The sequence below is a fragment of the Triticum urartu genome, chromosome 6 (assembly GCF_003073215.2).
Source record: "Triticum urartu cultivar G1812 chromosome 6, Tu2.1, whole genome shotgun sequence".
NCBI lineage: Eukaryota > Viridiplantae > Streptophyta > Magnoliopsida > Poales > Poaceae > Triticum > Triticum urartu.
Window position 1 is genome coordinate 33,557,873 of NC_053027.1, and position 23,947 is coordinate 33,581,819.

Genomic DNA, 23,947 nt, shown 5'->3' on the forward strand with positions numbered 1-23,947 from the left:
TATTTGCACTCGTCAATGGAAATTCTCATGGCTTTGAGAGACTCATTGATATCATGCTTAGGTGGAATAGATCTAAGTTTTAAAGAATCAACATCAAGAGAAATTCTATCAACGTTCCTAGCCAAATCATCAATCTTAAGCAATTTTTCTTCAATCATAGCATTAAAATTCTTTTGCGAAGAAATAAATTCTTTAATATTAGATTCAAAATCAGAGAGCATCTTATTATAATTTCCATAAGAATTATTGTAGGAATTACCATAATTATTAGAGGGATTACTAGGATAAGGCCTAGGATTGTTTCCTCTATATGTGTTGTTACCAAAATTGTTCCTACCAACAAAATTCACATCCATATATTCATTGTTATTCTCAATCAAAGTAGACAAGGGAACATCATTAGGATCAGAAGAAACACTCTTATTAGCAAATAATTTCATAAGTTCATCCATCTTTCCACTCAAAACATTAACTTCTTCTATCGCATGCACCTTTTTATTAGTAGATCTTTCAGTATGCCATTGAGAATAATTAACCATAATATTATCTAGGAGTTTAGTAGCTTCTCCTAAAGTGATTTCCATAAAAGTGCCTCCCGCGGCCGAATCTAAAAGATTTCTAGAAGCAAAATTCAATCCGGCATAAAAATTTTGTATAATCATCCACAAATTCAAACCATGAGTAGGGAAATTACGTATCATTAATTTCATTCTCTCCCAAGCTTGTGCAACATGTTCATGATCAAGTTGTTTAAAATTCATAATATCGTTTCTAAGAGAGATGATCTTAGCGGGAGGAAAATACTTAGAGATAAAAGCATCTTTGCACTTGTTCCATGAATCAATACTATTTTTAGGCAAAGATGAAAATCAAGCTTTAGCACGATCTCTAAGCGAAAAAGGAAATAGCTTCAATTTAACAATATCATTATCGACATCTTTCTTCTTTTGCATGTCACACAAATCAACGAAGCTATTAAGATGGGTAGCGGCATCTTCACTAGGAAGGCCGGAGAACGGATCTTTCATGACAAGATTCAACAAAGCAATATTAATTTCACAAGATTCAGCATCAGTAAGAGGAGCAATCGGAGTGCTAAGGAAATCATTATTGTTGTTGGTATTGGTGAAGTCACACAATTTAGTATTATCTTGAGCCATCGCGACAAACAAGCAATCCAACACACGAGCAAACAAAAAGCAAACGGGCAAAAGAGGCAAATAGGGAGGGAGAGGGAGGATAGAGAGAGAGGGCGAATAAAACGGCAAGGGTGAATTGGGGGGAGAGGAAAACAAGAGGCAAATGGCAAATAATGTAATGCGGGAGATAGGGATTGTGATGGGTACTTGGTATGTTGACTTTTGCGCAGACTCCCCGGCAACGGTGTCAGAAATTCTTCTTGATACCTCTTGAACACTGCGTTGGATTTCCCCGAAGAGGAGAGTATGATGCAGCAAAGTAGCATAAGTATTTCCCTCAGTTTTTGAGAACCAAGGTATCAATCCAGTAGGAGGCTATGCACGAGTCCCTCGTACCTACACAAAAACAATAGCTCAACGCAACCAACGCGCTTAGGGGTTGTCAATCCCTTCACGCTCACTTACGAAAGTGAGATCTGAAAGAGATGATAAATAATATTTTTGGTATTTTTTGTATAGAGATGCAAAGAAAAAAGTAAAAGCAAAGCAATAATAAAGTGATGGAGATTAATATGATGAGAAGGAGACCTGGGGGCCATAGGTTTCACTAGTGGCTTCTCTCGAGATCATAAGTATTCTACGGTGGGTGAACAAATTACTGTTGAGCAATTGACAGAATTGAGCATAGTTATGAGAATATCTAGGTATGATCATGTATATAGGCATCACGTCCGAGACAAGTAGACTGAAACGATTCTGCATCTACTACTATTACTCCACTCATCGACCGCTATCCAGCATGCATCTAGAGTATTAAGTTAAAAACAGAGTAACGCCTTAAGCAAGATGACATGATGTAGAGGGATAGTTTCATGCAATATGATAAAAAAAACCATCTTGTTATCATCGATGGCAACGATACAATATGTGCCTTGCTGCCCCTACTGTTACTGGGAAAGGACACCGCAAGATCGAACCCAAAGCTAAGAACTTCTCCCATGGCAAGAACAACCAATCTAGTAGGCCAAACCAAACTGATAATTCGAAGAAACTTGCAAAGATAACCAATCATACATAAAGGAATTCAGAGAAGATTCAAATATTATTCATAGATAGACTTGATCATAAACCCACAATTCATCGATCTCAACAAACACACCTCAAAAAGAATATTACATCGAATAGATCTCCATGAGAGAGGGGGAGAACATTGTATTGAGATCCAAAAAGAGAGACGAAGCCATCTAGCTACTAGCTATGGACCCGTAGGTCTGAAGTAAACTACTCACAATTCATCGGAGGGGCTTGGATGATGATGTAGAAGCCCTCCGTGATCGAGGTCCCCTCCGGCGGAGCTTCGGAACAGGCCCCAAGATGGGATCTCGTGGATACGGAAAGTTGCGGCGGTGGAATTAGGTTTTGGCTCCGTATCTGATCGTTTGGGGGTACGTGGATATATATAGGAGGAAGAAGTACGTCGGTGGAGCTTCGAGGGGTCCACAAGGCAGGGGGGCGCCCTAGGGGGGCGCCCTCCACCCTCGTGACCGCCTCGTGGCTTTCTTGACGGAGGGTCCAAGTCTCCTGGATCTTATCTGATGAGAAAATCACGTTTCCAAAGGTTTCATTCCGTTTGGACTCCATTTGATATTCCTTTTTTCGAAACCCTAAAACAGGCAAAAAACAGCAATTCTGGGCTGGGCCTCCGGTTAATAGGTTAGTCCCAAAAATTATATAAAAGTGGATAATAAAGCCCGATAATGTCTAAAACAGTAGATAATATAGCATGGAGCAATCAAAAATTATAGATACGTTGGAGACGTATCAGAAACTGGCACTGGGCTCTGGGTTAATAGGTTGGTCCCAAAAATGATATAAAAGTGTATAATAAAGCCCATAAACATCCAAAACAGATAATATAATAGCATGGAACAATCAAAAATTATAGATATGTTGGAGACGTATCAGGTAGGCAGGCGCGCCCCCCTACCTCGTGGCCTCCTCTTTTCTTTCTTGACGTAGGGTCCAAGTCTCCCGGTTCTTGTTTGTTGAGAAAATCACGTTCTCGAAGGTTTCATTCCGTTTGGACTCCGTTTGATATTCCTTTTCTTCGAAACCCTAAAATAGGCAAAAAAAAACAGCAATTTTGGGCTGGGCCTCCGATTAATAGGTTAGTCCCAAAAATAATATAAAAGTGGATAATAAAGCCCAATAATGTCCAAAACAGTAGATAATATAGCATGGAGCAATAAAAAATTATAGATACGTTGGAGACGTATCACTCAACTCCCCGTTCAAAGCAACAGGGGAGAAGTACGACAATAGTACATCAGGATTCAGCTTCTCGCAAGCAAGGATATCAAGGCCTGTGAATTAGTAAATGCAAGTCAACTTCACGTTGACAGACACCTGATGGGTAATATACACCCAGTGGACGGGAAACCTCCACCAACCTAGGTCATAATGCACAATGACCGAGACATCGGAATACCCGACTCAATCGCATTGGGAAATCACGAGCAGTCACTATGGGTAACGATATTTCCATCAACTTTATATTGATATATAGATTCTGGAGAATCATATAACCGGAAGTCTACAATTGTCGACATGCATTTCTCAACTAGATTGCAAAAACCTTTCAAATGATTCAGATCCAAAGACCATGGCCATGGCAAAGTGCGAACAACACTTGGACTGAACTCAAGCAAAGGGTATAATCTAGGTAGAAATGATCTTGCTCAATAATGGGAAGGTATTCATAAGCAATACCTACACCGGTTTTCTTCTGGAAACAGAATTGAGAACAACGAGGTGGTGAAACAAAGAGCAAGTATTGTAGCACAAGGGTTCAAGCAGATACCCAACTATTCTTCAGAGGTGGAATCTCTTTCCGATAACTTATATCATTGGCAGTATAAAATAATCTATCTATGCAATTGGTAGATGTAGTGATTACATATACATGTGGATCACTAGATTCAAACATAGATGGCTCCCGATGGAATCCAATTCTGAATCGACATACATTGTGTAAAATCAGTAAGTCACTATACGACTTATTATTGTCAGTACATATGGTACAACTGACGTGGTGAGATCCTTATACACAAGGATTACTCCTACAATGATGATTATCCATGTTTGTGTGTCTGCAACGACGACACATGTAATCATCTAAATGACGGAGTTTAAAATGAAGGATTTTGGTAAACCAAAGTACCGCTCGTTACTACAAATTGAGCACATTCATTCATACATTATGGTATACTATGTTGTCTATATCCATAATATATTGGAGAAATTCATCGTGGACAAATCTTATCCATCCATAACTCTCATGGTAGTTCATTCTCTAAACGCAGAGAAAGATCTATTTAGACCAAGAGATGATGGAAATGATATATTGGGACTCAACGTTCCATAATGCCATTGGATCCACCAAACACAATTGGTTGGTACTCAAGAAGATCTTTAGATATCTCCAATGCATCAAACAGCTTGTCTTGGTTTTTCAGTTTCACAGAAATGTGAACACCGATATCATTGGATACATCGATCAGATCCCCACTATGTCAGATCGTAGACAAGCTTAGTGTTCCTACCAGGTGTGGTAGCCCTCTCATGAAGAGTCTTCAAAACAGACCTCGTGGCTACATTCACCAACAATTATCTCAATGATAATGTGTCTTGTGTTGCCTGGATGCAAACAGGTTACGTAATAAGCAATATCGCTATATTGCATATCTTGCAAGTTAAATCATGTGACTGATTTATTCATGAAGTCTCTACCAACTTTTCACGGAATTGGTATGTGACGGCTTCGAATTTTGCAAGAATCAGGGGGAGTATCTTCCTGAATTGTTCATGTTCAATGCATCATATTATACTCTTTTTCCCTTCATGAGTTTACTTTACAGGTTCTCATAAAGGTTTTTAATGAGGTAATATCAACACATGATCATATGCCATACTTTCTGTTTTCCCCACTGGGGTTTTTAAGAAAGTATATACGGCATATTTATTGTTCTCTAAACTCTATGAATTTTCTCATATTGAGTTAAAAGAGACAATAACCATTATATGTTGCGTCATTTTCTTCTTATTTTCCCACTGGGTTTGAAGGAGTTTTGGCAACATATAAAACACTATACTCCTCATATTTTTCTCATAGGGTTTGAGATGATGATTCTGCATGAACAAGTGTAGATTAGGGGGAGTGTTACAATTAATTATGTGGATAATCTCCACGTTGTAATTAGGAGGCAGTTAGCCATATGCTAACCATCGCATCTTTCTCTCCCTTCTCTTCCAAACGCCGTGTCTGATGGATGCGTCCCCTCAGGGGATATATAATGTAAATCATCATCAATGAAGAGGACAGTTGAATCATTTGTTGTCTCTCTGGATCGTCTCTTTTCCAATACGTTATCAGCACGCTCCCAGCGGAGCAATTCCATCGGCGCGATGGTTCCTGGCTACTGCCCGTGAGTTTGACGGCTACAGCCCTTGGTTCGCCGTGGTGGCGCCCGCTACCATAGTGGCTCTCGGCCAGGCGGAATTGCTTCCAAGCGGCAGCCTCGCTCCGTACATGGCCACGACCTGTTCACGGCACACCGGTGAGGCTCTTCCGCGGCAAGCCATGCCCGGCGAGTCTCTCAATCAGGGAAGGTAACAGAAAAGAATCAGGGAAGAGCAAGTGAAAACAGAGGAGTGCCCATCGATTGAGAGATGCAAACAAAGAAGAAGAAAAAAGGTACCATGGCATGCGTTCACTTCCTCTTACACCGGATCGAGCGGCAACTGCTGCTGTTTTTTTTGTCAACATCCCTAGCGGTGCCCCAACCATGCGCCTTGGCTGCTCCTCCACGGGACGGATCGACCACTACGCCGCAGGACGCGGCCACCGCGCTGCGTCCGCCCGCGCCGTTGGATGCGGCCACCTCTTCGCGCTCGCCCGTGTGGAGCATCCGCGCCCGTCCGTGCGGCGTCGCGCCTACTCCGAGGACGAGCGGGGAAGGAGATCATCTTGCCGCCGGTGGTGCGGCCGACCGGCCGTAGGCGTCTTCGCCTGTGCCCAATCGAGCCGGCACGCCCTCCCTGGAGTCCTCTGGCGCAGCCTTCTCCGGCCTCCAACGCGAGGCTCGGCGGCGCTCCGCCCGGGTCGTGGTCTCTCCACGAGTTGCCGGAGAAACGGCCGACCGGCCATGGCAGTCGACGCCCGCGTCGGTCGTGAGGATTGGGGATGGATGCTGGCTGGGGATCGCGGGACCTCCTATGCGCCGCTCTTTGCGTCCGATTCGCACGCACCGCACAGGTACAGCCTCCCGAATGGGCCGGCCCATCGTCGCGACGAAACAGCAAAATCATCACCTAAAATTATAACGCGAAGCGGGGGATCGATCCCTGCATCTGGAGCTAGTATACTCTTGTCACTAACCAGACGAGCTAACTACCTCCTTCGGTCATATGTAACGCGGGTATTTTAAAAGATCATCTACTACATATCAAACACCCCCACCTAGAAACCTTAAACATTGGATATGTTCAAAAAATTTAAAAATTCAAAAATTGTTCGCGTTTGCTGAATGCTAGAAGAACAACTAAAAAACTTGAACAAAGTTTTGATAAAGTGAACACTTTTTAAAATCCCGAACATTTTTTGAATTTATAGAACAAAATTTTGTACGCGAACGTTATGTTTGAGAGAAAAAGTTAAGTTCGTACGAAATATGTGAACATTCTTTAAAACTCCCGAACAAAATTTGAAATATGTGAACAAATTTTTGAAATGGGAACATTTTACGAAACTCACGAACAAAAATTTCAAACTCGAACATTTTCTGAAAAAATGCAAACAAAATTTGAAAAGGAACATTTACTGAAACTCACGAACAAAAATTGAAAAAACGAACATTTTTCTTAATTTGCGAACAAATTTTGCAAAGTTGTGAAATTGTGAAAAAAACATAAAAAAGAAAAATAAACTAAAAAAAGAAAAGAGAAACAAAATTTGAAGATGAGACATTTTTTAACTTTGAATAACTTTTTGAAAGCATGAACATTTTTTCAAGTCAGGAACAAAAATTGAAAATGAGAACATTTTGTAAAGTTTTGAACAATATTTTTGAAAGGATGAACAAAATTTGAAAATGAGAACATTTTGTGAAGTTTTGAACAATTTTTTGAAAGCATGAACAAAATTTGAAAAATGAGAACATTTTGTGAAGTTTTGAACAATTGTGAGCAACACAAAAAAATTGAAAAAATAATAATATAACTTTGAAAAGAGAAAAAGAAAAAATGAAAAAGAAACAGAAAACAGGAAAAAAAAGAAACATAAAAAACGAAAAAAAATATAAAAAAGAAAAAAGAACATTAAAACGAAAAAGAAAAAGAAACAGTAAAAGAAAAGAAACAAAAAGGGGTAAAGGGGGAAATAGAAAAACCGGTTCAGGAACCTTCTAGAAGGTTCCCAAAACCAGAAAAACCGGCTGGGAACTACCTAGAAGATTCCCAAAACCAGATTCGCTTTAACGTTTGAATGGGCCGGCCCATCCTAACGCGCTCGTCAATCTGTCTATGCGTCCGGTCGACTACTTGCCACAAAGAGCGGCAAATAGGAAATTCCAGGGATCGCAATCCCTGGCCGCTTGCTCCTTATCCAATTGGCTAACCAGGCCGGCCCTAGGCTGGCTTCCCCAGCGTGGCCCATTTGCATAAGATTGGGCCACCGTTTTTCAGCCCTTTTTCTGTTGAGTTTTAATATTCCAGAAAATATGTGGTCATTATGTGGCATGTTCAATATGTTTGCTTTTTAGCAATCTCTATAACATGTCTTATTACTATAACGACATTGTTTTGCGATCGAGATTAAGTTTTCTCGCACAACAATATTGATTTGCGATTGAGAAACATATATTTTTCTCGCAAAACAATCTCATTGCGATTGAGATCAATTTTCTATCGCAAAATATAAATTCACCCTGCTGAATTATCTTGCAACTTGATACAAGATCATCTCATTTAATTTGAGGTCTACACAATTCAAGTTTTTCACTTGAACATCAAGTTTGCAACATCATTACTATTCATTACAATAGTAATGTATATATGTTGAGTACCGAGATGTATTCCAGATATTAAGTTGATGTAATATATTTCCACGTTTATCACGTGTTGAGATTAATTACATCCATTTGCAATTGAGATTTTTTTAATCTCTTGCAAAGATAAATTCAGTATCTATGATGTAATGTTTCTCCTTTGAGTCCTAGGTATTCCGGAATATTGTATGATGTATTTATTTCCATGTTAAACACATGTTGAGATTAATACATCTATTTGCAATTGAGATTTTCAATTTCTTGGAAATACAGATGCAAAATCGAAGTGATTTCTTCAAATTGATGTTTGGGGTCACAAGGTAGTCATATGGATCTACTGTCTACGCAGATTTGACTACTAATAAAGCCTACATTTTGTCGTTTCAACATTATGATTGCTTTATAAAGTGCTCTCCCACACATTTTAATAAGTCATGACATAAGGCATTACGAGTGAGTATCTACTGATTTCATCAGATTATACTCCCTAGTGCTACGAGATCTACTCCATTTTGAAGATTATCTTCAAGGTGTCATATTTAGCAATTTGAGATTCACACTAATGGTTTCAAGATAATTTCTTGAAATACCCATTGATTTTGCTAAGTTCATTACAACATCAATCATGATGGTCTTTAATTTACTGGTTGTAAATTAATTATCTCTAGTATTACCCATAGAGGTAACATATGGCTATAGAGTTTGAGGCATTCACCCTCAATGGCCACCACTGCCCTATCTGGGCCATGGACATCATGATCGCTCTTGTGTCTCGTGGGATAATGTGTGCAATCTTGGATTCGCCTCTATTTCGGATCACACCACTAACAAAAAAATGGTGTCTTATATATCATAAGGCATTAGATTCAGATCTCAGCATCTGGTTATTCTATATCAGCAATTCCTGCGATACAATCAACCTCAAGGGCAAAGGTTTGAATCTTACTTCAACCTTCAATCCGACGTCACCAACTGTGACGGGACCCTATGGGCACGGAGAATGTGATGGTTAAATATGCCTCAACCGACATGTTTGGAGACTATGAATAGTCTTTCAATCTCCTGAGTGGTCAATATAATTAATGTCCATTTACGATGTTGTAACAACAATATAAGTATTGTTGTCATCATATACTGTATATCACAATATATTGTATCAGCACTTTGGTACAGATACATTTGTATGTATTCTATATATCTGACAGTGATTTTCTTGAGAATCTTCATGTCTATATATAGATTTCTACGGGGGTCGATCTGATGAAAGATGATTTGTGCCTTGTGGACATATGCACCACAAACTCTATACTCAGGGAAGTGAAATGTTTCCACTCTCGTTGAGAGAAAGGAGATATTTTAAAATCGCTAGACGCGATGAGGTATTTTTTTGGCTCAACTCGAGTCATATTTACTGTCCCTGTGGGTACTTGAGTAACGTCAGGATGCTTTATTGCTTCCGGGTTTAACTCGTACCCTACTAAACTATAGAGGTATCCGTCAAAATAGTCTCCATAGTGAAAGTTATGATGACAACAAAGAGGAATATCTTCTCTTTACCATACGCAACGGATATGGCAAGCACATTCTCTATGTATCATCATGGTTGTACTACACATCCTACAAAACCCGTAGCACATGTTGCGTACGAGATAGTTTCCAGAATGTCTTTTGCATGACAACCTTGGCATTCCTGCTTTGGTCATCATTGACATTGGGTTGAAACCGAAACTATCAGCAATTCCAATGGTTTATGATTATTATGATGCTAAATTCTAACAATATTTGGATTTTGTGTGCACTACAAGTGACACAGGGAAGCTAATTTTAAGGCTCGCACACCATAAAGTCTACGCTGAACCACTCAGACTCCTTGAATGCATCAAGTTGAGGTAAGTGGCTCTTCCCAGCCATTGAGTAGACTATTCAGATATTCCATGGTTTTAAAAGACATATCTACATGATGGTCTTAGTGTGTTCTTTATTCACATGAAACCATTGACTCATTATCCTGACATCGATTTCAAGCAAATCGAATGGATAACATTGCAGAATTCTCCTTGAGGGCCTTCTCTATGGCTTTTGGATTGAAGTTTAGCAATTTATCCTAATGTCTAGACTCAAAATGGTTTGGTAGAATCCTATCCAAAGAATTAAGCTAATTGCATTATCTTTACTTTGGAATTGCAACTTGCAAACTTTACGTTGGAGTCATGCAGTTTTACACGCTCATGACAGAACTGCACAATATTATTCCCCTCTATCTTTGATATGTGGATATCTACCAAGTATTTCCTATCTGCGGTAATTCGGTTGCATACCGATATCACCAACCGGCATACATCATTGGCCCCTCAACATATAGTTGGGATCTATGTGAAGAATAACTGTATTTCCGTCAATACCTCAAGCCCCTCGCATGGGGAGTTATTTAAGGCCAGTATGCTAATTCAATGAGGAACATTTCCAGGCATTAGGGGGAGATTTCAAGTACCATAAAGAATGCCAGGAAATTAGTGGAATGTCAACACATTTCTGCCTCAAATCCACATACTTAGAAATCTGAACCATGCGTTCAGAAGATTTGCAACACATTGCAAATAACCTACCAGATTCATTTACTGACTATAAAGGTGTCACAAATCCTACAATCCTGAAAAATATGTCCGAAAGAGTGGAGGTACCAACTAAAACCACTCAATGCTACCTCTTGAGCACTGCGTTGGTTTCCCCGAAGAAGAAGGGATGATGCAGCAAAGTAGCGTAAGTATTTCCCTTAGTTTTTGAGAACCAAGGTATCAATCCAGTAGGAGGCTACGCGCGAGTCCCTCGTACCTGCACAAAACAAATAAATCCTCGCAACCAACGCAAATAGGGGTTGTCAATCCCTATAAAGCCACTTACGAGAGTGAGATCTGATAGATATGATAAGATAATATTTTTGGTATTTTTGTGATAAAGATGCAAAGTAAAAATAAAGGAAAAGTAAATAACTAAGTAGTAGGAGATTAATATGATGGAGATAGACCCGGGGGCCATAGGTTTCACTAGTGGCTTCTCTCGAGAGCATAAGTATTCTACGGTGGGTGAACAAATTACTGTTGAGCAATTGACAGAATTGAGCATAGTTATGAGAATATCTAGGTATGATCATGTATATAGGCATCACGTCCGAGACAAGTAGACCGACTCCTGCCTGCATCTACTACTATTACTCCACTCATCGACCGCTATCCATCATGCATCTAGAGTATTAAGTTAAAAACAGAGTAGCGCCTTAAGCAAGATGACATGATGTAGAGGGATAGACTCATGCAATATGAAGAAAACCCCATCTTGTTATCCTCGATGGCAACAATACAATATGTGCCTTGCTGCCCCTACTGTCACTGGGAAAGGACACCGCAAGATTGAACCCAAAACTAAGCACTTCTCCTATTGCAAGAACGATCAATCTAGTACGCCAAACCAAACTGATAATTCGAAGAGACTTGCAAAGATAACTAATCATACATAAAAGAATTCAGAGAAGATTCAAATATTGTTCATAGATAGACTTGATCATAAACCCACAATTCATCTGTCTCAACAAACACAACGCAAAAAGAAGATTACATCGAATAGTTCTCCACAAGAGAGGGGCAAAACATTGTATTGAGATCCAAAAAGAGAGAAGAAGCCATCTAGCTACTAACTATGGACCCGAAGGTCTGAAGTAAACTACTCACACTTCATCGGAGGGGCTATGGTGTTGATGTAGAAGCCCTCCGTCATCGATGCCCCCTCCGGCGGAGCTCCAGAACAGGCCCCAAGATGGGATCTCATGGATATAGAAAGTTGCAGCGGTGGAATTAGGTTTTTCGCTCCGTATCTGATCGTTTGGGGTACGTAGGTATATCACAGCTTCAAGGATGACCATGCAAGCTTTAACATGTCCCTTATATTGCTCTTTCCAAGCAAATGGACAGTTCTTCCACGGACGGTGCATGCCATCTATACTACCAAGCATTGCCAGAAAGCATGTAGATTCATTGATCGCCAACAACCGGGTTGTATTCACATCATTTGGTTCTCTCAAGTACTCTGGGTCAAACACTGCATATTCATCCACAAGATCATTGAGAATTCCGCATGCAAGCATCTGAACAGTTGCGGTACATTTCTGTTAAGAGGAGAAGCCAACCTTTTCAAGGGAATCATGCTTGCATTTGAAGTAATCATCATACGCCACCACTCCCTCCCGAATACGGTTGAACATATGTCTCGCCATCTGGAAGCGTCGCTGAAAAATCTTGGGAGGGAATAGTGCGTCAATGAAATTGAAATTATCGCTGTAGAGTGCACAATGGATACTCTCTCTGTTAAGATTCAATCCTGGAGAATGGCCCGAGATCGATCCCCTAAACCTAGGTCACTGACTAGCAATGTGCTCATTGACGGCCAAAGTAGCTAGCAACCATAGAATCCTCATCGTCGGATGATGAATCGTCTGATGAACATATGAAGTTGTTGTAAAACAATATCATCCGAGTTGTCCACCATGGTACCTTGCGGGGAAATGCATGAACAACTTGCGGACGACGACGAAGGTGGTCGTGGTTGAGTCACAGTGATGGCTAGGGTCACAGACACATGGGCCCGGTCAAAGGCCACATCAGCACGATCAATGCTGACGTGTGGGTCCAATGATTTTATTAAGTAATCTAATTATTTTTGTTATCCAGTAAACTAACAAAGCGGGTCCCATGGTCAGTGTCTAGTGTTAAACTAATAGGGTTAGTTAGCCCCTAATCTAATGACGGCCACGTCGGCTAACCGGCGATTAGCCGCCGGCGCTAAGCAGGGCACGGCGGAGGTCCTCGTCCGGCCGTTTCCGGCGATGATGTTGGGGAATGTAGCAGAAATTCAAAATTTTCCTACGTGTCACCGAGATCTATCTATGGAGAAACCAGCAACGAGGGGAAGGAGAGTGCATCTACATACCCTTGTAGATCGCTAAGCGGAAGCGTTCAAGAGAACGGGGTTGAAGGAGTCGTACTCGTCGTGATCCAAATCACCTGAGATCCTAGTGCTAAACGGACGGCACCTCCGCGTTCAACACACGTACAGCCCGGTGATGTCTCCCATGCCTTGATCCAGCAAGGAGAGAGGGAGAGGTTGAGGAAGACTCCATCCAGCAGCAGCACAACGACGTGGTGGTGGTGGAGGAGCGTGGTGATCCAGCAGGGCTTCGCCAAGCACCATGAGATATGAGGAGAAAGAGAGGGATAGGGCTGCGCCAAGAAAGAGAGGAACTCCTATGTATTGCGCAGCCCAGACCTCAACTATATATAGGGGGAGGGGAGGGGCTGCGCCCCCACCTAGGGTTCCCTCCCTAGGGGTGGCGGCAGCCCCCTAGATCCCATCTAGGGGCGGCCAAGGGGAGGGGAGAGGGGGAGGCGCACCAGGGTGGGCCTTAGGGCCCATCTTCCCTAGGGTTTGCCCCTTTCCCCTCTTCCTTGCGCCTTGGGCCTTGGTGGGGGGGCACACCAGCCCACCTGGGGCTGGTCCCCTCCCACACTTGGCCCATGCAGCCCTCCGTGGCTTGTGGCCCCACTTGGTGGACCCCCGGGACCCTCCCGGTGGTCCCGGTACGTTACCGATAAAACCCGAAACTTTTCCGGTGACCAAAACAGGACTTCCCATATATAAATCTTTACCTCCGGACCATTCCGGAACTCCTCTTGACGTCCGGGATCTCATCCGGGACTCCGAACAACATTCGGTAACCACGTATATCTATTCCCTATAACCCTAGCGTCATCGAACCTTAAGTGTGTAGACCCTACGGGTTCGGGAACCATGCAAACATGACCGAGACGTTCTCCGGTCAATAACCAACAGCGGGATCTGGATACCCATGTTGGCTCCCACATGCTCCACGATGATCTCATCGGATGAACCACGATGTCAAGGACTTAATCAATCCCGTATACAATTCCCTTTGTCTAGCGGTATTGTACTTGCCCGAGATTCGATCGTCGGTATCCCGATACCTTGTTCAATCTCGTTACCGGCAAGTCTCTTTTACTCGTTCCGTAACACATCATCCCGTGATCAACTCCTTGGTCACATTGTGCACATTATGATGATGTCCTACCGAGTGGGCCTAGAGATACCTCTCCGTTTACACGGAGTGACAAATCCCAGTCTCGATTCGTGCCAACCCAACAGACACTTTCGGAGATACCCGTAGTGCACCTTTATAGCCACCCAGTTACGTTGTGACGTTTGGCACACCCAAAGTATTCCTACGGTATCCGGGAGTTGCACAATCTCATGGTCTGAGGAAATGATACTTGACATTAGAAAAGCTTTAGCACGCGAACTACACGATCTTGTGCTACGCCTAGGATTGGGTCTTGTCCATCACATCATTCTCCTAATGATGTGATCCCGTCATCAACGACATCCAATGTCCATGGTCAGGAAACCGTAACCATCTATTGATCAACGAGCTAGTCAACTAGAGGCTTACTAGGGACATGGTGTTGTCTATGTATCCACACATGTATCTGAGTTTCCTATCAATACAATTCTAGCATGGATAATAAACGATTATCATGAACAAGGAAATATAATAATAATCAATTTATTATTGCCTCTAGGGCATATTTCCAACAGATGAGAGGCCGTGCGAATGGGTTCTACGGGACCGGCGCGACGAGGCGCGTCGGACGGTGGCAGCTGCGGGTGCTGGGGTGGCGTGCAACGACGGCGGCGACGAGCCAAGCGGTGGCCGGAGCTCGGGACACACGGGCGCAGTTGCTGCAGTGCGTTAGCGAGCGGTATGAGGTGCTGGGCGGACTCCACATGGATCCGGGAGCACGCGGGACTCGATGGTTTGAGCAACGGAGCACAGGAGCTAGGTTCCCGGCACCCATGGCGGAAGGTGGTGCTCGGGCACATGGGCGAGGATGCTATGGCACGGGAACGAGCAAAAATGAAAAAGGGGAAATGGGCAGGAACTCGCGGTGAAGATGATGAGCAGCTTAGTGGGCTCGGGGGAGGCTGGACGGCGTCGGGGCAATGCCGGCGATCTCAGAGGCCGGAGTTGAAGACGACGGTGGTGGCGGCGTTCCCGGGCACCCAACGTTGCGTGACTTGTTGGAGAGGACGAGGGCATCTTCGCGGAGCTCAGGGGCATGTCTAGGGGCGTAGGGGAGGCTGGTGGCTATGGGTACGGCGGCGACGGTCGCCCTCGGGTGGTTGTGCGCGAGAGAAACAGAGGAGTGGAGAGAGAGCAGCGAGTGAGGGGAGGGGAGAGAGGTCTCTGGGTGTCTCCGTGGCGCGAGGGGGGGAAGGGAGAGCTCGCCAGCGCGAAGCAGGAGCTGGCGCACGAGCGCGCGTGTGCTGGCTTGCCAGTGGGCACAAGGTTGAAGACAACCTTGCCCCTGGTGGGCTGGGCCAACAGTGCCAGGCCAGGTGGGCTGCCAAGTGGCTACATGTAAACACTTCTCTCTCTCATTTGTTTTCTGTTTTCTATTTTTCTTTTCTGTTTTGATTTAGTTTCTAGACCAAATCATTTTTGTAGCTTCTGAAATTCATTATGTGGCCTGATACAAAATATTCAGAGCCACTCACAAGTTTTCAGAAATATTGGAGTTATAAAATTATTTATAGAAATTTATATCTCCAATTCAAATAAGTATTGATTTAATTCAAAGACCAAAAATGTCCTGGAAAAATGTGTATCATCTCTGGTTAAGGTTTTCACCTTTTTCCATAAATCATGAGCATTTCTGAAGGGCATTTTGGGTTCATTGAAATATATTTTATTTGAACCTATTTGAATTCTATTTTATGCTAGGGCTTGAGCATCCCCATTTCAAAATTTCATGCAAGTTAAACATGATGCAAGCAAGATGCAAACACTAGGCAGTACCAGAAGCTAGGGATGTGACAATGCACTTGCTACCAGAAGCCCCCGCCCCCCCCCCCCACCGCCCCTCTCCCCTGCCCATGAAATCCGTGGATACGGCCAACCACGCATCGCGCAACAACTCATCCTCCATGGTCAAGTACCCCGCCATCCTTCGTACTCTAAAAACAACATGGTGTTTGAAAATAAGTTCAATGGCATTTGACCGAACACCTACCGGGCATGGTGTCCGCCATGGGTGACATCGACAAGGGGGGGTGTACTTGCCTACGGACGGGTCCTGGGTGGACGACACCATCGTGAAAGGCGGGCTGGCGGGTCGGTGCTGGTTGTGGAGGGCCGCCCGGAGAGGTAGAACAACAACGTCGGAGGAGGAGGGTGTGGATGCAAAGTAAGGGGGAGATGCGACGGAATGGAAGAAAATGGGACCGAAAGGAAAGATTTAGTGGGCCGGGGGTGTCGGAGTCCTATGTCCGGACTCCTGCAAGCCCCCATCCTCCCACTTTGCTTCAACTTCGCGGGAAAAGGTGTGTTTAGACCGCTCGGTGGAACGATACAGCCCGCGTTGGAGATGCCCTTATACATATATAGTCAAATAAAGCAAAATGTTGCACATAGTTTACAACCAAATAAGTCACATAGTTTTTCCATCACAATAAATAAAAATCTCATAGTGTATTACAACCAAATGAATTTAAAATTATACCAAATACGTTGAAAGAAAATGAGCCGATACACCCATTCATTTTGAAGCTGAATGTGAGTTGTCCAATCACACATTTCTTGATGAAATTAGATAAAGTGTGTAAATATTGTCGCTCCATACTCACGTTTAACATTCTTACCCTGAAAATCCCACCCTTGATCAAAGATGTTCGTCCTCTAAGATCATGTTGTGCATGATCACACAAACGGTCATCACCTCCTACATCCTCTGAGGGTTCCATGTTCTATCAGGGTGCCTAACAATAGCCCATCGAGATTGGATAATATCGAAAGCACGCTCCACATCCTTCCTAGTACTCTTTTGTTCTTGGGTAAACCTACTCTCCCACAGGCTTGGAGATTGTCTTCACAATAGTTGACCATTGAGGATAGATACCATCATTTAGGCAGTATCTCTTGTATTTCTGGCCATTGACCTCAAAATTGATCTATGGGGAGTTGCCTTCTTAAAGCTTTGTGAACACCGATGAGCACTGAAGCACGTTGATGCCATTGTGAGAACCTATCATGCCGGAAAAAAGTGCTGAATCCAGAGATCTTGTGAAGATGTGATGTCACAGCTTCAAGGATGACCATGCAAGCTTTAACATGTCCCTTATATTGCTCTTTCCAAGCAAATGGACAGTTCTTCCACGGACGGTGCATACCATCTATACTACCAAGCATTCCTAGAAAGCATCTAGATTCATTGATCGCCAACAACCGGGTTGTATTCACATCATTTGGTTCTCTCAAGTACTCTGGGTCAAACACTGCATATTCATCCACAAGATCATTGGGAATTCCGTATGCAAGCATCTGAACGGTTGCGGTACATTTCTGTTAAGAGGAGAAGCCAACCTTTTCAAGGGCATCATGCTTGCATTTGAAGTAATCATCATACGCCACCACTCCCTCCCGAATACGGTTGAACATATGTCTCGTCGTCTGGAAGCGTCGCTGAAAAAGCTTGGGAGGGAATAGTGCGTCAATGAAATTGAAATTATCGCTGTAGAGTGCACAATGGATACTCTCTCTGTTATGATTCAATCCTGGAGAATGGCCCGAGATCAATCCCCTAAACCTAGGTCGCTGACTAGCAATGTGCTCATTGACGACCAAAGTAGCTAGCAACCATAGAATCCTCATCGTCGGATGATGAATCGTCCGACAAACATATGAAGTTGTTGTAAAACAATATCATCCGAGTTGTCCACCATGGTACCTTGCGGGGAAATGCCTGAACAACTTGCGGACGACGACGAAGGTGGTCGTGGTCGAGTCGCGGCCGATGCAAGGCAACGCCCTCTGCCCATACTGGCAATAGGCATGTCGAAGCACGTACCCTCCGGAAGTGATGGTGGAGGTATGCAGTGTCGACGACTCTAGGTAGGCTTGCCTTGTAGTGCTCCCGATAGTGGCGAGGAGCGGATGCAAACGCCGACTAATGTGGGCATCACTGGATGCGATGGCGGTGGGGCCGTCGGTGGACGACGGGGCCTGGGGTAGTGGTGAAGCGGCCGGAACTGGGGTGGTGGCGTGGGCGACGAGGCTGGTGTGGTGTGTGTGGAGGGGGAGGGGGAAGAATTACCGTTGTGCCACAGACGGGCGGGCCAGGGAAGGACATGAGGAGGGCAACGCGGGCGTCTGCTGCGTGTCTGCGCCGACATCCGTCCTCGTTTTGCGTCGCTGCGTTGAATCGCGTTTTCTGTCCGCTTGGACCCAAACAGACGCGGGCGAACGAATGTGCCGTCACGTTGGAGTTGGCCTTAGGATTCAGTCATGTATTATTTACACCAAGATTTACACTAGGATACAATCACTTTTTTCAGGGAATACCTGAAGGAAATATGCCCTAGAGGCAATAATAAAGTTATTATTTATTTCCTTATATCATGATAAATGTTTATTATTCATGCTAGAATTGTATTAACCGGAAACATAATACATGTGTGAATACATAGACAAACAAAGTGTCACTAGTATGCTTCTACTTGACTAGCTCGTTAATCAAAGATGGTTATGTTTCCTAACCATGAACAATGAGTTGTTATTTGATTAACGGGATCACATCATTAAGTGAATGATTTGATTGACATGACCCATTCCATTAGCTTAGCACCCGATCGTTTAGTATGTTGCTATTGCTTTCTTCATGACTTATACATGTTCCTATGACTATAAGATTATGCAACTCCTGTTTGCCGGAGGAACACTTTGTGTGCTACCAAACGTCACAACGTAACTGGGTGATTATAAAGGAGCTCTACAGGTGTCTCCAAAGGTACATGTTGGGTTGGCGTATTTCGAGATTAGGATTTGTCACTCCGATTGTCGGAGAGGTATCTCTGGGCCCTCTCGGTAATGCACATCACTTAAGCCTTGCAAGCATTGCAACTAATGAGTTAGTTGCGGGATGATGTATTACAGAACGAGTAAAGAGACTTGCCGGTAACGAGATTGAACTAGGTATTGGAATACCGACGATCGAATCTCGGGCAAGTAACATACCGATGACAAAGGGAACAACGTATGTTGTTATGCGGTCTGACCGATAAAGATCTTCGTAGAATATGTAGGAGCCAATATGAGCATCCAGGTTCCGCTATTGGTTATTGACCGGAGACATGTCTCGGTCATGTCTACATTGTTCTCGAACCCGTAGGGTCCGCACGCTTAAGGTTACGATGACATTTATATTATGAGTTTATGCATTTTGATGTACCGAAGTTTGTTCGGAGTCCCGGATGTGATCACGGACATGACGAGGAGTCTTGAAATGGTCGAGACATAAAGATGGATATATTGGAAGCCTATGTTTGGATATCGGAAGTGTTCCGGGTGAAATCGGGATTTTACCGGAGTACCGGGAGGTTACCGGAACCCCCCGAGAGCTATATGGGCCTTAATGGGCCATAGTGGAAGAAGAGGAGAGGCAGCTAGGGCTTGGGCCGCGCGCCCCTCCCCCCTAGTCCGAATAGGACAAGGAGAGAGGGGACCGGCGCCCTCCTCCTTCTCTCTCTCTCTTTTCCACCTCACGAATCCTATTCCAACTAGGATTGGGGGGGAATCCTACTCCTAGAGGGAGTAGGACTCTCCTGGCGCGCCTCTCCATGGCCGGCCGCACCCCCTCCCTTAGTCCTTTATATACGGAGGCAGGGGCACCCTAGAAACACACAAGTTGATCGACGTGATCATATTCTTAGCCGTGTGTGGTGCCCCCTTCCACCATAGTCCTCGATAATATTGTAGCGGAGTTTAGGCGAAGCCCTGCTGCAGTAGTACATCAAGATCGTCACCACGCCGTCATGCTGACGGAACTCTTCCCCGACGCTTTGCTGGATCGGAGTCCGGGGATCGTCATCGAGCTGAACGTGTGCTAAAACTCGGAGGTGCCGTAGTTTCGGTGCTTGATCGGTCGGGCCGTGAAGACGTACGACTACATCAACCAAACGCTTCCGTTGTCGATCTACTAGGTATGTAGATCACACTCTCCCCTCTCGTTGCTATGCATCACCATGATCTTGCGTGTGCGTAGGAATTTTTTTTGAAATTACTACGTTCCCCAACAATACCATCATGACTTACTTTATTAATTTAAGCCGCACTTACATTGTATCAACAACGACAAAATAAAACTAGGGGGATTATGTGCCCAAACACAACTATCTAAATTACATTCATGGGCAAGTGTATGCGCCATCCGGTTTGCTTCCCTTGGACAATATGTAAACAAAACTCTGTCAAAAGAGTTAGCATGAATACGAATGTCCTCGAAGATCGGAGCAGCAAATGTCTGCAGAGAACCCTTCGTCCTGAAGAGTATCAACAATTCCTGCAGAGTCATACTGGATGACCAGTTTCTGACAGCCTAGTGGATTTGCAAAATGAATTTCATGCAGAACTGCTTGGGCAAGCTGTGGTTGGATCTATCACAAAAGGAATAACCAGAGTCATACTGGATGGCCAGTTTCTGACAGCCTAGTGGACTTGCAAAATGAAACTCATGCAGAACTGCTTGGGCAAGCTGTGGCTGCATCTATCACAAAAGGGGATTGAGCTTCGGTGCCTTAAAGACACCTATCTTTTGGTCTATGACAGGTGGGCCAGCCACCTGTTAGGCCCATCTATCATAGGCCCAAAGGTAGGTGCCTTAAGGCACCGAAGCAGCGTCGCACAAAAGGAATAACCTGGGAGCTCACGGTACCCAAAGAAAAAGTTACAGGTCTACTGTAAACAAATTTGCGGGACACGGCTTTATCTATAAATCCTCAAATTCCCCTGTTAGATTCCTTTGAATCAAAGGAGCCCTAAAACTGCTAAAACTGCACATTCAAATAAAATAGATTTTGTGTTGATTGTCAATCGTTCTAGCTAAAACGGCAGAACTGTTACAATTAATTATGTGGATAATCTCCACGTTGTAATTAAGAGGCAGTTAGCCATATGCTAACCGTCGCATCTTTCTCTCCCTTCTCTTCCAAACGCCGTGTCCGATGGATGCGTCCCCTCAGGCGATATATTGTTAAAATTGTGTCGAATATTGTGTACAAGGTAGGTTACAGTTGGACTTGTAGTTGTATTGTGTTTAGATAGGATATGCCTGTCCTAATAAGACACTTGTATTCTAGGCTTCTCATATATAGCGGGGCTAGACACACGATGTAACCTATGCCAACATAATAGCATCGGAACGCAGGGGAAGCCGGTGGCATGTGCCAGTGTCCAGGGCGACCGGGTGCGGTATTGTAGCGATGTCATGGGGAGGAGCGCCCATAGTCAGGCTCTGGGGATGTAGCCATATCGGTGAACCTCGTTAACAAATTTCGGTGTCGTGTTTGTGTGATTGCTTGGTCCTCGGATGATCGACGGAGTGCCTCGGATTTATTCTAACAAGTGGTATCAGAGCTAGGTTTGCCGAAGACGCGTTGCGTTGATCTAGAGGAAGAATCATCTGGTGCAAAGACGACATGCGGAAGAAGCTGATCGGAGAGGAGCCCTTACATGAAAGTTGTCTAGTTGCGGTCGGATGAATCAGGAAAGCAATCAAGATCAAGCGGACTAAGTTCTCGGAGTCGGATCGAGCAGCTATTTGGAGCACCCGCGCAGGCAGGCAAAGCAGCAGGCGAGGCCACGGACAGGCGTTGGACAGCAGGCAGATTGAATCAGAAGCAGCGGTGGCACATGCATGCAACGCGTGTGGAGCAGCAGGGCTGCAGCAAGCACGTGGAGGCAACGAGAGGCTGGCGTCCGCGGCAGACTAGACGTGCGGCGATCGATTGATCTGGCGAGCGTGCATGTACGTACGTGGCTGTGAGGCCCGTGCGTGTGGTAGGCTGAGGTACGTGGTGCTTGGAGCAAGCTGGAGGTTTGTTTGGAATAGAAAAATACGACACAAGGGCTTAGTTGGATCGTGATGCTATCATGGAAAGGAAAGAGAAGAAAAGCCTAGCTACGGACGTGTGATGAGTCGGGTATGTTCACACGGGAAGGCTATGTGGACTTTCTCTTGTTTTTCTTTGTTGGTAAACATTTGTGTACGAGCGATGGTCACGGTGATGGCTTGAGGAGTCTGGAGCGTGTCGTTGTAGTCGGACAGGTTCGGTTAGGTTGGACTAGATAGTCTGACGGATCGACGTGAGTCGGTTGGTATAGAAGACGGTGGTGGGATCGGCGACGACGACATAGGTGCGTGGTGCTGATGGTGACCGACTTCTGGGCGTGGAAACACGTGGTGCAGGCCTGAGGGCTTGTGTGGCTTCGACAAGACTATGGCGCGGGGTTGATTCAAGACGGTGCACACGGAGCTTGAAGTCGACGGGGCGTGGGGGTGGACTGATCATCTACCATGGAGTCATGTTGAAGGTGGAGCTGGATTGAGGGGCTACGGCGTAAGTCGACGGGGTCGAAGCCTATTCAGCAGGTGGAAAAAAAGCGAGTGACGTGCAGTTCGGACTGGAGCCCGGTGGTCTGATGGAAGCGTGAAACTCGTCATCGGTCGGTGATGGTCGGTGGTACTCTGCAATGGGGTTGAGTGGTGTGGGTTCGCGACCCTTAAGACTCGACCGGGACAGCGGAGGCTCGACGCGGTAATAGTGGCGAGGTGTGCGGTATGCACGGACATGGAGACGGGCCAGGGCTCTAGTGGTCATACATGTGGTGAGACAACTGCGAATTGGACTCGGGATGACTATAAGCAATGATGAAATTCCTTCAAGTTTCAGACAAGCGGTCAAGAAAGGAGCGGTGATGTTGAGTTCGGGTAACTCTTATGTGTGACACTCAATATGTGAGTTATTCACTTTCACGTAGGTCAGTGATCAGTGTGTGATGACGTTGGACGGATACTCTGGAAGTTGGGAGCACAAACTAGAGTGACGAGGAACTTAATTTTGCTCGAGTGTTGACTGTTGTCAAGAAAAGAAGGGACTACAAATTGCAGGTGGAGTCATATGGAGTCTTTGGAGTAGCAGCGGTACTCATGGGATAAGCTTAAGTCCAATGTACATGAAAGTTTGACGCATGGACGAATTCAAGATGGTGAAGAATATTCGCTAAGGTGGAGTTTGTTAGAGTTGTGTCAAATATTATGTACAAGGTAGGTTACAGTTGGACTTGGAGTTGTATTGTGTTTAGATAGGATATGCGTGTCCTAATAAGACACTTGTATCCTAGGCCTCTCATATATAGCGGGGCTAGGCACACGATGTAACATATGCCAACATAATAGCACCGGAACGCAGGGGAAGCCGGCGGCATGTGCCGGTGTCCAGGGCGACCGGGTGCGGTATTGTAGCGGTGTTATGGGAAGGAGCGCCCATAGTCAGGCCCCCAAGGATGTAGCCATATCGGTGAACCTCGTTAACAAATCTCGGTGTCGTGCTCGTGTAATTGCTTGGTTCTTAGATGATCCACGGAGTGCCTCGGAATTATTCTAACATATAATGTAAATCATCATCAATGAAGAGGACAGTTGAATCATTTGTTGTCTGTCTGGCTTGTCTCTTTTCCAATAGAACCTACAAATTCAATCTGCCCTACCAGAGCTGCCGTCTACAGAAAACAAAATCCTTTTCAAACAG